At 40.3% G+C, this 17,727-nt stretch overlaps 1 long non-coding RNA gene across 1 annotated transcript; it reads left to right on the forward strand.

Moving 5' to 3' along the window:
• Positions 1-6,288: 6,288 nt before the first annotated feature.
• Positions 6,289-17,240, forward strand: LOC139614149 (uncharacterized). Its single transcript, XR_011686910.1, has 3 exons — positions 6,289-6,564; positions 11,210-11,394; positions 16,021-17,240. It is a non-coding gene; the product is annotated as an uncharacterized lncRNA (long non-coding RNA).
• The last annotated feature ends 487 nt before the right edge of the window (positions 17,241-17,727 follow it).

The raw sequence follows: 17,727 nt of genomic DNA on the forward strand, positions 1-17,727 counted from the left end.
CTGTTAAATATGACCTAAGAGCAGTACTAAATACATGCCGACCTCAGAAACTGAAAAGTTTCACTGAGACCGCATAACTGGTGTTTCTGAACAGTATTCACTCAATCTGTGCGGTTTTCTGTGAAATGTGACCTCAAAGTAGGACTCCATACATGCCGACCTCAGAAACTGAAAAGTTTCACTGAGACCGCATAACTGGTGTTTCTGAACAGTATTCAGTCAGTCTGAATGTTTTTCTGTGCAATGTGACCTAAAAACAGGAATTCATATCTGTTAACGTCAAATACTGCAAAGTTTCACGGAGATCGCATAGCTGCTGTTTGTGTTCAGTATTCACTCAATCTGTGCGGTTTTCTGTGAAATGTGACCTAAGAGCAGGACTAAATACATGCCGACCTCAGAATCTGAAAAGTTTCACTGAGATCGCATAGCTGCTGTTTGTGTTCAGTATTCAGTCAATCTGTGCGGTTTTCTGTGAAATGTGACCTAAGAGCAGTACTAAATACATGCCGATCTCAGAAACTGAAAAGTTTCACTGAGACCCCATAACTGTTGTTTCTGAACAGTATTCACTCAATCTGTGCGGTTTTCTGTGAAATGTGACCTCAAAGTAGGACTCCATACATGCCGACCTCAGAAACTGAAAAGTTTCACTGAGACCGCATAACTGGTGTTTCTGAACAGTATTCAGTCAGTCTGAATGATTATCTGTGCAATGTGACCTAAAAACAGGAATTCATATCTGTCAACGTCAAATACTGCAAAGTTTCACTGAGATCGCATAGCTGCTGTTTGTGTTCAGTATTCACTCAATCTGTGCGGTTTTCTGTGAAATGTGACCTAAAAGTAGGACTCCATACATGCCGACCTCAGAAACTGAAAAGTTTCACTGAGACCGCATAACTGGTGTTTCTGAACAGTATTCAGTCAGTCTGAATGATTATCTGTGCAATGTGACCTAAAAACAGGAATTCATATCTGTCAACGTCAAATACTGCAAAGTTTCACTGAGACCGCATAACTGGTGTTTCTGAACCGTATTCACTCAATCTGTGCGGTTTTCTGTGAAATGTGACCTAAGAGCAGTACTAAATACATGCCGACCTCAGAAACTGAAAAGTTTCATTGAGACCGTATAACTGGGGTGTTTCTGAACAGTATTCAGTCAGTCTGAATGATTATCTGTGCAATGTGACCTAAAAACAGGAATTCATATCTGTCAACGTCACATACTGCAAAGTTTCACTGAGATCGCATAGCTGCTGTTTGTGATCAATATTCACTCAATCTATATGGTTTTCTGAGAAATGTGACCTAAGAGCAGTACTAAATACATGCCGACCTCAGAAACTGAAAAGTTTCACTGAGACCCCATAACTGGTGTTTCTGAACAGTATTCACTCAATCTGTGCGGTTTTCTGTGAAATCAGAATCAGAATCAGAATCAGAATCAGAATCAGTTTTATTGCCAAGTATGTTTTCACATACAAGGAATTTTTTCTGGTGATTGGTGCAATTGATCAGCAACAGTGGGGCTCTCTAGCCTTGTTGATGAGGCTAATAGCATATGGGAAGAAGCTATTTTTGTGGCGAGAGGTTTTGGTCCTGAAGGACCGCAGCCTCCTGCCAGAGGGGAGTGTCTCAAAGAGTTTGTGTCCAGGGTGGGAGGAGTCCGCTACAATCTTCCCTGCACGCCTCAGAGTCCTTGAGGCGTACAGGTCCTGGAGGGACGGAAGATTGCAGCCAATCACCTTCTCAGCAGAGTGGATGATACGCTGCAGTCTGTTATTGTCCCTCTCCGTGGCAGCAGCGTACGAGATGGTGATGGAGGAGGTGAGGATGGACTCAATGATGGAGGTGTAGAAGTTCACCATCATAGTCCTTGGCAGGTTGAACTTCTTCAATTGCCTCAGGAAATACATCCTCTGCTGAGCTTTTTTGATGAGGGAGCTGATGTTTAGCTCCCATTTGAGATCCTGTGTGATGGTGGTTCCCAAGAAGCGAAAATGCTCCACGGTAGCCACGGGGGAGTCACACAGGGTGATGGGGGTGGGTGGGGCTGGGCTCTTCCTGAAGTCCACTATCATTTCCACTGTCTTCAGAGCGTTTAGGTCTAGGTTGTTCTGCCTGCACCAGGTCACCAGACGCTCAGTCTCCCACCTGTAGGCAGACTCATCGCCATCAGAGATGAGTCCAATGAGAGTGGTGTCGTCTGCAAACTTCAGGAGCTTGACAGACTGATGGCTGGAGGTGCAGGTGTTGGTGTACAGGGAGAAGAGCAGAGGAGAAAGAACGCAGCCTTGCGGGGATCCAGTGCTGATGGTCTGGGAGTCAGACACGTGCTTTCCTAGCTTCACGTGCTGCCTCCTGTCAGACAGGAAGTCGGTGATCCACCTGCAGGTGGAGTCAGGCACGCTCAGCTGGGAGAGCTTGTCCTGCAGCAGAGATGATGGTGTTGAAGGCAGAGCTGAAGTCCACAAACAGGATCCTGGCATAGGTCCCTGAGGAGTCCAGGTGCTGGTGGATGAAGTGGAGAGCCATGTTGACGGCGTCGTCTACAGACCTGTTGGCTCTGTAGGCGAACTGCAGGGGGTCCAGGAGTGGGTCAGTGATGGATTTGAGATGGGACAGGACAAGGCACTCAAATGATTTCATGACCACAGAGGTCAGGGCAATGGGTCTATAGTCATTTAGTCCTGTGGGCCTTGGTTTTTTGGGGACAGGGATGATGGTGGAGGATTTGAAGCAGGCTGGCACGTGGCAGGTCTCCAGTGAGGTGTTGAAGATGTCCGTGAACACTGGAGACAGCTGATCAGCACAGTGCTTCAGGGATGATGGAGAGACAGAGTGTGACCTAATGTGACCTAAAAGTAGGACTCCATACATGCCGACCTCAGAAACTGAAAAGTTTCACTGAGACCGCATAACTGGTGTTTCTGAACAGTATTCACTCAATCTGTGCAGTTTTCTGTGAAATGTGACCTAAGAGCAGTACTAAATACATGCCGACCTCGGAAACGGAAAAGTTTCATTGAGACCGCATAACTGGTGTTTCTGAACAGTATTCAGTCAGTCTGAATGATTATCTGTGCAATGTGACCTAAAAACAGGAATTCATATCTGTCAACGTCAGATACTGCAAAGTTTCACTGAGATCGCATAGCTGCTGTTTGTGATCAATATTCACTCAATCTATATGGTTTTCTGTGAAATGTGACCTAAAAGTAGGACTCCATACATGCCGACCTCAGAAACTGAAAAGTTTCATTGAGACCGCATAACTGGTGTTTCTGAACAGTATTCAGTCAGTCTGAATGATTATCTGTGCAATGTGACCTAAAAACAGGAATTCATATCTGTCAACGTCAAATAATGCAAAGTTTCACTGAGATCGCAGAGCTGCTGTTTGTGATCAATATTCACTCAATCTATATGGTTTTCTGTGAAATGTGACCTAAGAGCAGTACTAAATACATGCCGACCTCAGAAACTGAAAAGTTTCACTGAGATCGCATAGCTGCTGTTTGTGATCAGTATTCAGTCAGTCTGAATGATTTTCTGTGTAATGTGACCTTAAATAAGGGAGTCATGATTGCCGACCTCAGAATCTGAAAAGTTTCACAAAGACCGCATAACTGTTGTTTCTGATCAGTATTCAGTCTGTCTGAATGATCTTCTGTGCAATGTGACCTAAAATAAGGGAGTCATGCCTGCCGACCTCAGAAAATGAAAAGTTTCACAAAGATTGCATAACTGTTGTTTCAGTTTTTAGTATTCATTCAGTCGAATGATTTTCACTCAATCTGCTTGATTTTCTGTGCAATGTGGTCTCAAGGCCTGCCAACCTCAGAAACTCAAATACTTAACACAAATCACACAACTGTTGATCCTGACCAGTATTCACTTAATGTTTTGTACGTCACTTTGTCTGGGACAAAAAATTACAATGTACAGGGCGGCCCGGATACTCAAGTGGTTGGGGCGTGTACCACGTGAGCGCAAGACGTTCTTTGCAGGCAGTCACTGGTTCGATTCTCGACCGGCCCGACTCTTCCCTGCATGTCATTCTTCTCTCGCTACCTCTTTTCCTGTCAGTTTCCACTGTTCTATAATCAAGGCACAAAAAAGCCCTAAAAAGTTTACAATGTACATTATATATATTACGTATGAGACAACTTCCATAATTAACATTCTCTAATGGAAGAATACAATGACAATAAATTGACATACACTTGGTTGCAGTATAGTAAGGTTTCAATTACTCACCAATTCTGTGATGTTTGCTAATCCCTTGGAAGTGATAGAAATCTCGAAGGGGGGAAGGCATTGGCACTCCACATGAGATACCTTGCACCTGCACTTGTAGTATGAAGAATGTTGATAGCTGTTTTCAACAGTTCTCACAGTTGATGGATGATTTTCCTATAAGATCATCCTCAGTGACAAACCCTGGTGGAGTGGGAAAGTTGGGTGGCTTGGTATATGGAGGTGTCATTTGGTTTGGAGGTTTTATGTCAGCGATGTCATGAACTGTCTCATTTGCTGTGATTATTGGCAAATTGTCAATGGGGGTAATAGAGAGTCATTCAGTCAGTCCCCGAAATTGTATGGGAAATTACAATTTCCCATACAATTTCAATTGTACAATTTCCCATACAAAGAAAATTATGTTGCCATATATGTTAGTTATAAGGGGATATACTATTATCACATATATACAGTTTATGACGGTATAAATTTGTAACATACATGAAATCCCCATAGTAAAATTTGTGTGTGAGCATTAATTAATTAATTTAATTTTTATATGCTATAAGGTGTTGCAACCATATATGTTAGCAATATATATTTAATTTGTGTGTGTGTGTGTGTCTATATATCTATCTGATAGATAGATGGGATGGATATACCTATATTTATGTAACACACATCTACATCATAAGCATTTATACATAAACATAGATATTTATATGGGCTAGACATATACTTCAGCATATGAAATTGTTCCACTTTCTCATAGCATTCTTATATAATTTTTACATATTTGTATTTTATACATTGCTAATACCACCTTTTTATTTTGCAAACAGATTCAGCTGTTCTCATAGCACCTCTAGCTGTTGTAGTTGTAATGTTATACAGAAATGAATAATCACAAGTTCAACAGCAGTCATTTTAACTGTGTCTGTGTACAGTCAGTGTATCTGTTGGACGCAGCATAAATTTGTTAGACCGTTAAAAGCGAGGCGGAAGCTCTCCCGACGGTGGGCGTGGTTTCAGTGCCTCCAGCGGACAAGTCCCCAGCGTTCCAGAGTTGATAATACTGCTTATTTTTTCACAAGTTTCAAACCTAATTTTACATATTTGGCAATATTTTTATTCATTCAAATTTGGCAGGGGGTTTGATGTGCCATTTTTCTGTGGTGTGGCAAACTCAGAACTCATATGTTTTTCTGCTTTGCAGAATCTTTAAGCTCAAAGACTATTGTAATGCATACAAACTGTGCTCTGATGTTCCGACTTAATGGACCGGAAGCACATTCAGCATATATTCTTTAATTATGCTCACCAAAAACGCAAAATTATATCACTAGATTTCAGTGTTGAGGCACAATTATATTCATCATTTTCGTAAAGGCATACTAACCTAAAAACCTGTTATTGAATCACGAGACAGTTTCAGACTAGAGACATAGAGCAACACACCTGCCTGCATAGCAGCATGGGACTAATTATATAAATTAAATTACAATAATTGATTTGTCACTTTCCCTGATGGTCTGAATAACTCTCTGCTGCTGTCATGTCTAGAGTGTCTATGGAGCAGCAACGTCATCATTACTTTTTCTAACTGTATTTTTGTATCTCTCATTGAAACGACCATTTGGAAAGGCAAGGGAAGGGAGAGAACGCATAAGTTTAACAAGGAAACATGGCTTTACTAAATACACATTGAATGTTCGGTAACGCAGAAATGAACTTTTGAAAACTTAATTCATTCATTTTTTTCATTCATTTTCCATGCCGCTTATCAGAGGCCCGGTCACGGGGGTGGGGGCGCTGGAGCCAATCCCAGCTGCTATTGGGCGAGGGCGCTGACTTTTAAAGAAATTTTTGGGGCATTTTCGCTTTTATTAGATAGGACAGCAGAGAGTGACAGGAAAGGGGCAAAAGGATACGTAATGACATGCATGAAAAGGTCGGGGCTGTCGGGAGTCGAACCGGTGACTCCGCTGATGAAAAGATTACTTTATATATTATACGTACTAACCACTCGGCTACCCAGTGATCACTGCGTTAAAAGATATTTTCATACCTTTTCTTAATTTGGATGACACGTCTCCTCTGTTTCTCCCACATCAAAGAATCGCCGCCGCCAGACGCCCCTGGGTCACACCTTTTCTTAACGTGGACAGTTAGTCTCTCTCTCCCACATCAAAACCTCGCGCCGCCTCTTTGATCTGCCCGCCTTACTCCCTTCAGAGCATCCTGCAACCACGTGCCTTGCAAAGCATTCGCATCCATGCACCGTGTGGCATCACCGTCTGTGCAATGAAGCTAAATGTAAGTAGCAGTGGTTAAAGATCTTGCTTGTTTAAGACACTTTCTCAGCACCAGATAATCTGAATTTGATTATGTCAAGTATTTGTGGAGGAGTGCTAATGTTAGCTAGTTAACTTTTGCCCTAAGTTACAGTTTAGCTAGCTAATGTTGGCTAACTGATCGTGTATCCTTTCAAATATGGGTGATCAGTTGTGAGCAGTGAGACAATGGTGGATTTTGTTGTAGAGATGGGGTGATCCGATCACAGGTGGACAGCACTAAGTACAGGTGACGCACCCAAGAGGCACTGAGATCAGATCATGTCTGTGGCCACATTCTTTTAGCAATGTGAACGCAAACGTGTCCTGGGCCACACTAAAAGACTGCCTACTCAGTTGTGCCGCCACAGTTTCACAATGAAACCAGAATATTTGACTCTGTCAAGTGGCTTAAGGCTTATCTCATTTGAGCTGTGCAGAGCCGATGATTGCCCAGCTCCTCCGCACCCTCTTTCTCTGTTTCTCTCAGTCTCTCTCTCTCTCTCTCTCTCTCTCTCTCTCTCTCTCTCTCTCTCTCTCTCTCACACACACACACACACACATACATTAACAATGGACCCCCGTCTGTCTGACTGGCTAAATACATAAGTGTTCATTTGCTCATTTGTTCATTTTACATCTGTCTACTTGTAAGACGCATGTTATTGGCAGGTAATGAACAAGGCCATAGAGTTTATCAGTGGCTGTGGTGGTTCAGTTTGTCTTTTACCTTTTGAACAACTTCAAGTTATAATACTTTTGTATTTCTTTTTTTTTTTTTTTTTTTAACCCTATCTAATCTAGTGTATTAAAAGACATGAGAGATGTGGGATCCTTCCCTTGCCCTTAATAAATAAAATGAATCGAGTAAATAAATAGATATTAACAATAACAAAAAGTGAATGGATAAATAAATGAATGAATAATATTTCAAAATAATATAACAGCAATAAGAAATGAATAATAATTGTAGTGATAGTAATGGTAATATTAATAATGATGAAAAAATAGTAATATTAATAATAATGAAATAAGAGAATAGAATGTACCAAAGCAAACCCAGGAATACAAAAATGGATAAAAATAAATGAATAAAAAATTGAAGTATGATAGTAATGATGGTATATATGATTACACAGAAAACTGAGAGAGTAATCCTATGGATTCTGTACATAACAATAATAACAGTAGTTATAATGTTAATAATAATAATAATAATAATAATAATAATAATTGTACAGAGAAAAAAAGGATAGCAACTTCATTGTTGGAGTGTGTATATAGAAACCACACTGGAAGTTGGTAGGCAAAAAGAGACAGATAAAACAGAATAAATAAAGGAACCATCAAATAGAGAAGTAATAATAATCATAACAGTGATAATAATAGTAATAACAATAATAAGTATTAATAGTGATAATGATAATAATGTAGATAATGAGAGGAGGAAGAAATCAGTGGTGTAGAAAATTAATGAAGGGTTGCCATGTGAGGTATGGTTCTGATATCGGGCTGTTATTGTGAGTTGATGATATTCTAGAGAGATATATTCCAGAGTACGTTTTTCCAGAGTGTTGTGGTGTTCCTTCATTTCAAGTTCATGAGGATAGTCTTCTTAGCGATGGCTAGGGAAATGAGGAGGGTTCTGCTGTTTGTTGTGTTAATGTTGATAGCTGATGTATCTCCTAATAAGCAGAGTGAGGGGGAAAGTGGGATGTGGCAGCCAAAGATGGCAGATAGTGATCGTATGACTTTTTTCCAAAATTGGTGAATGGGTGTGCAGTGCCAGGTTGCATGTAGGTTTCTGGCCTGTTTGGGTGCAATTGGTACAAATTTCAGAAGTGAATCCCATTCTAAATATTTTTTACCCAAGGTAGTGAGTTGTATGGAGTACACATGTATGGAGACTTGAGAATGAGAGTTGAGAATGAGAGTTCCAGATTACAGGCTGTTATGTTACATTTTGCTTGTATACAGGATTTAAGTTGTAAGTATTCTAAGAAGTGGTCCCTCTCGATGCCATACTTGCCATACTGGTCAGAGTCAATTTGATTCAATTTTATTTGTATAGCGCCAAATCACAATACACATTTTCTCAAGGCACTTTACAGGGTAAGGTCAAGACCTTACTTTGTTACAGAGAAAAACCCAACAGTTCCCACAAAGAGCAAGTGCTTGGCGACAGGGGGGAGGAAAAACGCCCTTTTAACAGGAACAAACAGAACCGGACTCAGGGTGGGTGGTCATCTGCCTCAACCGGTTGGGTTTAGGAGGAGAAAAAAAGGGGAGGTGGGGGAAGGAGAGAGGGGAAAAGAGAGAGAGAGAGAGAGAGACCAGGAACAGCTGTATAGGTAATGGTATTATCAATAATAATGACAGATAACAGTGGTTATTAGTAGGGTTGCACATCTCTCTGTGATAAACGATTCGATATGCATCTGGATACACAGATTACGATTCGATTCAAAAACGATATCCTTTTATTATAGACCGATTCGATACGAATCGATTCCATACAGTGTAAGAACGATATGGTTCGATTCTGTGGTTAATATTTGATGTAGATATTTTATATAATAAAGAAGCCAAGTCTATGAAAGTGACAGTACAATAGTTTCTTTTTAAATATGTAAAAGACTGGCACTGGCAAAAAAAAAAAAACAGAACAACAAAATCACATGTCAATGTATTTATTTTTAGACATGGACCAAAAAAAGTCTGGCTGAATCATTAGATGGGATCTCCAGAGGTAAAAGTAGCACAGAATAGTAACAACAAACTTTGTTCGAGCTTCTCTTCCTTCTTATAAAACCCAAAAACGGTCCACACCTTGGATTTTTGTTTCCCCGATGCATTGAAAATCTTTCTCGGTGCATTATCACCTTTGGTCAGGCTGACGCTTTCGTTCTCCACCTCCTCCATTTTCCGTGTGGTCCCTTGTTTATCACTCATGCTAATACCAGCTAGGCAGCTACGGCGTTTTGTGGGCAGCCTCAGCTCTCACGTTGTTTTAGAGACCTGGCACGTGTGTAATGCCGCCAACTGATTCAAAGTCTCGCGATACCCGATCCATGACTCTATAACCGATTCATCTAGGAATTCACTGATAATTTGTATCGATTGAGGAGGCTGCTACCGATGCAGCCGTATCTCTCACTTGTTGAACCGAATATCCGGTCACATCGGTTTATCGTTCACAACCCTAGTTAATAGTAATGAGAGTAGTGGTGGATCTGGATCCTGCTGCTCCAGAGGCAGAGATACCTGCAGAATGAGGACAGAGAAAGGGAGAGAGAGGAGAAGACAAACTATGGAGGAGAGAAAAAAAAACTGTTAATGGCATAAAGTAGTCGAGAAAGAGAGAGAGAGAGAGAGAGAGAGAGCCCAGTGCATCATGGGAATCCCCAGCAGTCTAGCTCAATAGCAGCATAACTAAAGGATGGGTCAGGACATACCCAAGCCAGCCCTAACTATAAGCTTTACCAAACAGGACAGTTTTAAGCCTGAACTCAAAGGTAGAGAGGGTGTCTGCCTCCTGAACCCACACTGGGAGCTGGTTCCACAGGAGAGGAGCCTGATAGCTGAAGGCTCTGCCCCCCATTCTGCTATTACAAACTCTGGGAACCACATGTAGACCTGCATTTAGAGAGCGAAGTGTCCTATTGGGTCAGAATGAAGCCAGTTTATTATTATGGAAGATATGCTTGAGGTGTGTGATTCCTTTTTCAGCCCAGGTGCAGAAGTTAAGTGGTGCTTTATTGATAAGAAAGTCTGGATTATTCCATATTGGGGTGAGGCTAGATGGTGTAAGGATAGAGTTTGTGATTTGGTGGAATTTCCACCCGGCTGTCAGAGTCGCTGATATTGTTGGTGTTAAGTCTCAAATGTGACTGTCTTACACAATATTTGTTCTATGTCTAACCATGTGTTATCTGAGTGGCAATGGATGCATTTGCATTCACACTGCTAAACGAATGTGGCCACATGGCCCAGAGCGTTTGGTCTGGGTGATCGGATCTCAAATGTGGCCTCAATATGTCCTGGCTACAGTCACAGCTCCACTTAGAGCAGTCTGATTGTGATTGGATCACCAGAGATGGATGTTAATCCCAGGTTTTAACAGGGCCTATAAGCGCCACCAAATAGTGATTTTCCCTCTAAAGCTCTGACATGGTTTGATTTTTGGAGATATGTGTTATTATTTGAACATTCAGTGAAATACTAAATGTTCAAATGATACATCTCACCAAAAACCAAGAATTAGAGAAAAAGTCCAAAAAATGAAAACAGATCTATGTATCGGTATTATTCTTTCTTCTTTCCTCTCCAAATTATCATCTGACAACCCTTCAGATTTATCTGGTGACCCTTTATATAAAACTCTATATAAAGTGGTTCAAAGAGTAACATGCTGCTGAAAACTGATGCTTCAGTATTAATCATCTGATGATGTCATATACAATAATACATTAGTCAGATGGACCTAACCGTTACTTTCAGAGGAAACTTGTAAGAATTAGGACTCAGAGATGATAATGCAGTGTGTATTTTCTGTGGCTGTCCTGCAGGTTTCATACTGAACAGGAAAGTATGGGTGATGTGAGTTTTACATTTGTGTGCTGTTGAAGCAGAGGGAGGCCATAATGACAGTCAGCAGGCAGGAGGAGGTCAAGAGGACACAGTGAGCAGGCAGGACCTTTGAAGGACATTTGTGACATCCTGGGTGATAGATGGACATTGTCTTCCAACATCGTGTACGTCAAGGAGGAGAGCCCAGAAGAATCAACCTGAACCCAAACCTCAATTTTTTAAGGTAAGACTGATTTGATGGAATCTTTTGTAGGGCTGCAGCAGGCCCATGCACAGACATTTTGAGGGGTAGGTGCTCAAGGGGAAAAGGGGGCATTCCCCCTCATAATTATTAAATTAAATAAAGTTACCTACATATTTATTCATTTCAATACTCTACACTTGCAGATAAAATTATCAATTTACACAGAGACAATGGTCTTTAGTACTTTTCTACATTTATCACAAGAACAAGCAACACCAAAGAAAACAATGACACACTGTGTTATAGGGCCTTTTCACATGTATAGATTTGTCTATAAAATAATAATTCAGTCTCAGCAAATAAAGATTTGTTGATGTAAAACTGAAATAAGCTTGTCTCTAACTATATAAAATAGTGATAAACCAACCAATCTACCTTCCAAACTAGAATGCAGCAACAATTAGGCTCATTGTATTCTGTGTACTGTACAAGGAACGCACTGTGTACCCCTGTACAGGGAGTTGTTATTGTTATGTTGCTATTGGTCTGTATTGAGCTGTTTTAATAGTAGTTTAATTTCACAACGGTGACAAACAATACCAAGGCTTAGGACAAACACTCGTTACTTGGTTGTCACCGGTGAAGGTAGGTCAGTGAAAAGCGCTGCTCTGCAGTCCTCTCAGTCTGTGTAGGTTAAATGTGGAGACTGTGATGAGGGAAGCTGAAACACAGTCATTGGTCAATTCAACATGTTTTTTAGATGAGAACTGATGCCACGAGACAAATTTAATAACTTAAACATAAACTTAGAAAAGGAGAAATAAATAAAAAAAGTATTGTAAAAAGAGCACTTATCTGATCAGACGCCCAAAAGGCAGGTGTTGACTCAAGTACACTGTTGCTGTACTTTATGTTATTTTAAGTGCAATAAAAAGTAAAAGGCCAATAAGAACTTTATCAAACAACCTGTTCAACAAGCATCTATAAAAGAGATATTTTCAACTATTTTGTCCAATGTCTCCCAGTGTTATTTACACAACGACATCACTCTTTCTAACAATAGCCAATTGTTAGAAAAAGCTAAAAGGAAAGCTGTCTTCATTTACCACAAATTGAGCAACTGCTCAGACAAAAATTAAATTCAAGACAATTCTAATCGTGTTCTTTATTTAATTTGTCGAATTCTTAAGTGATAGTATTAGCTGCATCAAAAAGTGTATGGATAAGAATAAAGATAAAAATCCATGCTTTTTTTGGAAGACATTGAATAGGCAAAGAAAGAAACTGGTTGAGAGCAGTGTACTGATCAACAACACCTTTGTATCAGTCTCACCAATGAGTACACCAGTAAAGATAGTGATGATCTCTTACATATCACCATTCATCAGTGATGAGATTCTGAAGGAACTGCCGAGACACAGGAAGATTGTCTCCCCATTCAAGAGGTTGCAGTCAGGATGGTCAGGAAGGTCTTCACTGGTGAAACATGTTGTCTCTCACAGATGGCAGGTTCACATGATCTTCAGTAAAAAAGATGAGGACCTCCGTCTAGGTTTAAGTGTGAAGGCTGATGACTTTGAATATGTGGTGTTTGTCAACTTTGGGGCCTTGAAGTGTTTTGGCTGCAGGAACGAGGGTCACTGTGAACCAATGACAGTCTCACAAAAACAGATTCAGACAGCCAGGGATTAATAGGTCATATTAGCTGTATGAACCAATCCTGTCAACTTGTGGAGATGAGGGGGCGGACAAGACCTTGTCAGGACAGAGGGCCAGAGTTTGCACTAGCACAGCCGATGACGCTGTGTTAGTTAGCACTAGCACTGCTACTGACGCGGTTACAAGCTAACAAACAACGTAATCAGTGAGCTACGCATACAGTTCTGATATGTCTTCCAGGAACCAATTTTAGTCACAATAAACTCAAAAACTCTTGAGTCTAGGTATGACTGAGGCACAAACAGGCAGCTCAGACTTTGTGATGTTTCCTCCACTAACCATCTTGATATGCTCTGTTGTTTCACCTGTCAACCAAGCGCAAGCAGCAGTGGTGGGTGGGGCATAAGGCCTGATCCAGATTTTTCAATGAGGAGTGTAGATGTGCTTACAGCCCTGTTTTTTTTTTTTTTTTTTTCACCTTTTATGCGGGAAAACCATGTTAAACAAAATATTAATCATAGCAGATTTTTACAGAGTTTAAAACATTTCTGGAAAGAAATGAAAACGATCTCCATCCAGACAAAGCTTTAGCTTCATATGAGAAATGATCTCCATCCATATTAACACACCTGAAAATGCATATACATGACCATTCACGTACACTTGGTATGTGCGAGCCAGTTTAAACAGGAAGCAGGTAGTGCACAACAGCTGCTAGCAAAGACAGCAATGTCATTAGCGCTTGTAATTCATTATCCATACTGCTTTTGACAGCTGGTAGTCAAGGCTGATAAGACCCAATCAGGGAGCGACTGTGGTTGTCTATGTCATTGTTTCCAGAGGTCTCTGTTTTGCCCATCCAGACTACAAACGCATGGCTCCGTTTAGAAAATTCGGGAGTAGTGTGGATGCCAGGCACAAATGTAGCAAAAGTGATGCGTTTTAAAATAAAAACAGTAGTGTGGCGTAGCCAGAAAGTAACAGCTGTGATAGAGCTCAGGAGGACAAGAGCCGGCTGTGTTGAACACTGCAGACAGAGTAGCAAAGGACACTCTGAGGGACACTGATGAGGACTCGATGGTGGATGACAATGTGTTTACAGTCCCTGCTCTCAAGAGAAAGCAGATGAACACCAGTGGCTTTCAGGCCAAGAATAGAGTAGTAGGCAGGTTGAGAGAGCAGCAGCAGGAGGAGCATCCAGAGCCTGAGACTATCTACACACCCAACACAGTGCACAGAGTTCAGTATTTAAATGAGCTCTGTGTGATTTTAAGTCAGTGTGGTCCTGAACAGTTTTTAATTCTTGGAGGAGATTTTAACTGTACAGAGAACAATGAGCTGGACATTAACCATATTGAGCCTCATGCTGCTTCAAAATGTGCCACAAAGCAGCTGGTGTAGGCTCACAGGTTAAATGATGTATGGAGAGAAATGCTTGAGAAACACAGACAGTAACACATGGGTAGTGATCCTTCCACAACTTGAGTCCAACATTCAGTTGGGTTCCTTGAGTCCAACATTCAGTTAGACTCAAGGATGAACTGATAAGATTTTTGTGGTCAAAGGTCAAGGTCTTGGTGACCTCACCATACACAGTTTTGGCCTAATGAATTCCTTGAGATAATTTCTTCAAATTTGGTACGAAAGAACTGATTAGATTTTGGTGGTCAAAGTCAAGGGTATTGTGACTTCACAAAATACTTTTTAGCATTACTCAAGACTTCACACAGCAATTATGACAAAATTTAACACAAATGGTTAATATTTTATATGACTCTGGAAAAACAAAGATGTGATCTGAAATTAGTCTGACAGGTGGAGGCATATAACAGTGAGGCAGTAATTCTAGTTTTGGAAAGTTTTTAGAACTTTGAAAGGAGATTTTACATCATTGAAGCAGTGGTGGGATTGTGGGAAAGTGGAAATCAAGCTTTGTCACCAGTACACTCTCAATGTCTCTTGTGAAAAGGCGACATTGAAGACCTCCAATCAGAAAAGGCATACTAGCAGACCTGTTCTGATCTGATCAGACTACAGAAGAACTGGAAGGAAGTGGAGGAGAAGGTGGAGGAAAGGTTGGCCAAGTGGAGGTAGCTGTTACCTCACATATTGTACAGAGGAAGAGTTCTGATTATGAATAATTTGGTTCCATCAACTCTCTGGCACAGGTTAAAAAGTGTTACAGAATGTGCTGTCCATCATGGTTAACCTCTTTTGGGTACTGTAAATATTTAAAAAAAAAAAAAAATTTTATGCTATGGTATAATTTCACTGAAGTTCAGAGGGAAATATTGTACTTTTTACTCCAATACACTCATCTGGCGATGGTTATTTTTAGTAGTAGTTATTTTTAACATGAGTATTTCACACAAAGGATAGTTTAACAAGCATTAAAATCCAATGCATAGTTAGAGATTAAACCTATGGTTTCAAAGCTTTTTGGCCTCTGACATTTTACAAAAAGCAGTGTGCAGACAGGGTCACATTTCAGATGTCTATGAGTTATTAACAGCTCCACTAAATAGTGATTTTTCCCTGTAAACTTCTCACATGGTTTCATTTCAATACATCTCAACAAAAATCAAAGAATAGAGAAAAAGTCCAAAAGCTGAAAACAGATGTATGTATGTATGTTTCCTCTCAGATTAATCAACTAAGTAATGGTTAGGTTCCTGTCACTCAGTCAGAGGGACCTAACCATTACTTTTCTGATATAATTTAACTACATTTTGCTGCTAATACTCATGTACTTTTATGAAGGCAGGGTTTTTCATGCAGGACTTACAATGGAGGATTTGCTGTATTGGTACCTTTGCTGAAGTAAAGGATCTGAATACTACCTCCACCACAGTGTTATTAGTTCAAAGGTTACTTCATCGAAGAGTTAATTCATAGATGAGCATGAGCAAGCGGAGTGGAGATAAGTTGCTGAAAAAAAGGGTAAGATGAAATCATCAGAGATGATATTACTGTGTTTGTTTTCTGTGGTTGTGCTGTTGTATTAAGCAAGCAGAGGGAGAACCTAATGACATCAGCAGGCAGGAGGAGAGGTCAAGAGGACAGTGAGGACCTAGAAGGATTTTTGACAGACTGGGTGAAAGCTGGACATTGCTTTCTAACATTGTTGATGCCAGGGAGGACAGGCCAGGAGAGTCAACCCAAACCTCTGTGGTCAATTTTTTAAGGTAAGACTGATTTGATAGAAGCTTTTGTAGGGCTGAATTCGCCATAATTAATGTCAACATTGAAAATGCTTCAACATCAATATTTTTAGGTAGACACATTGTTTCCCAGACAGGTAGGGCTGCATATTCAGTCGACACAGACACACACGCACAGAGGAACAGGCCTATATGCTGTATAGACATCAGCCTCACTCTTTGTGATGTTGACCATATCATGGGTTCTGGTTCTGGTTCTGGTGTGGATCAGTGTTGAACTAGAAATGATGATCTGCTGCGATGGTTTGTGTGGGGGTCTGACTTCGTTACAGTTTTGCTTCATAATACTTTGTGATGTTTTGAGACAGAAGCTTATAGAATTCATGATAAACAATCTTTTGCTGCATCTTCTTCAACATATGACGTTCATCAATTTGTGAGTTTCTGAGGTCTGCAGGTGTGAAGCACTATTTTTAGGATAAAGTGAACAGAAAATCGCACAGTATGAGTGAAAAAAGATCAGAATCATCAGTTGTTAATTTCGTGTGATGTATTTCAGTTTCTGAGATCTGCAGGAGAGAAGCACGAGTTTTAGGAGACAGTGAACTGAAAATTAGTGAATGTGAGTGAATACTGATCAGAATCAATGGTTGTGTAATTTGTGTGATGTATTTCAGTCTCTGAGGTCTGCAGTTATAAAGCAATATTTTTAGGTCTAATTGCACAGAAAATCACTTAGATGAGTGAATACTGTTCAGAATAAAAAAATTGTGCGTTTTTGGTGAAGCTTTTGAGTTTTTGACGTCGGCAGATATCAAACAGTAATCTTAGGATACAGTCAGCTTAAAATGACTGAATGTGAGTGAATACTGTTCAGTTGTGCGTTTTTGGTGAAGCTTTTGAGTTTTTGACGTTGGCAGATATCAAACAGTAATCTTAGGATACAGTCATCTTAAATTGACTGAATGTGAGTGAATACTGTTCAGTTGTGCGTTTTTGGTGAAGCTTTTGAGTTTTTGACGTCGGCAGATATCAAACAGTAATCTTAGGATACAGTCAGCTTAAAATGACTCAGATGAGTGAATACTGTTCAGTTGTGCGTTTTTGGTGAAGCTTTTGAGTTTTTGACGTCGGCAGATATCAAACAGTAATCTTAGGATACAGTCATTTTAAAATGACTGAATGTGAGTGAATACTGTTCAGTTGTGCGTTTTTGGTGAAGCTTTTGAGTTTTTGACGTCGGCAGATATCAAACAGTAATCTTAGGATACAGTCATTTTAAAATGACTGAATGTGAGTGAATACTGTTCAGTTGTGCGTTTTTGGTGAAGCTTTTGAGTTTTTGACGTCGGCAGATATCAAACAGTAATCTTAGGATACAGTCAGCTTAAAATGACTGAATGTGAGTGAATACTGTTCAGTTGTGCGTTTTTGGTGAAGCTTTTGAGTTTTTTAACGTCGGCAGATATCAAACAGTAATCTTAGGATACAGTCAGCTTAAAATGACTCAGATGAGTGAAGACTGTTCAGTTGTGCGTTTTTGGTGAAGCTT

The sequence above is a fragment of the Trachinotus anak genome, unplaced genomic scaffold (genome assembly GCF_046630095.1).
Source record: "Trachinotus anak isolate AG129_WGS33_773 ecotype Australia unplaced genomic scaffold, CSIRO_AGI_Tana_v1 ptg000033l, whole genome shotgun sequence".
NCBI classification, from domain to species: domain Eukaryota; kingdom Metazoa; phylum Chordata; class Actinopteri; order Carangiformes; family Carangidae; genus Trachinotus; species Trachinotus anak.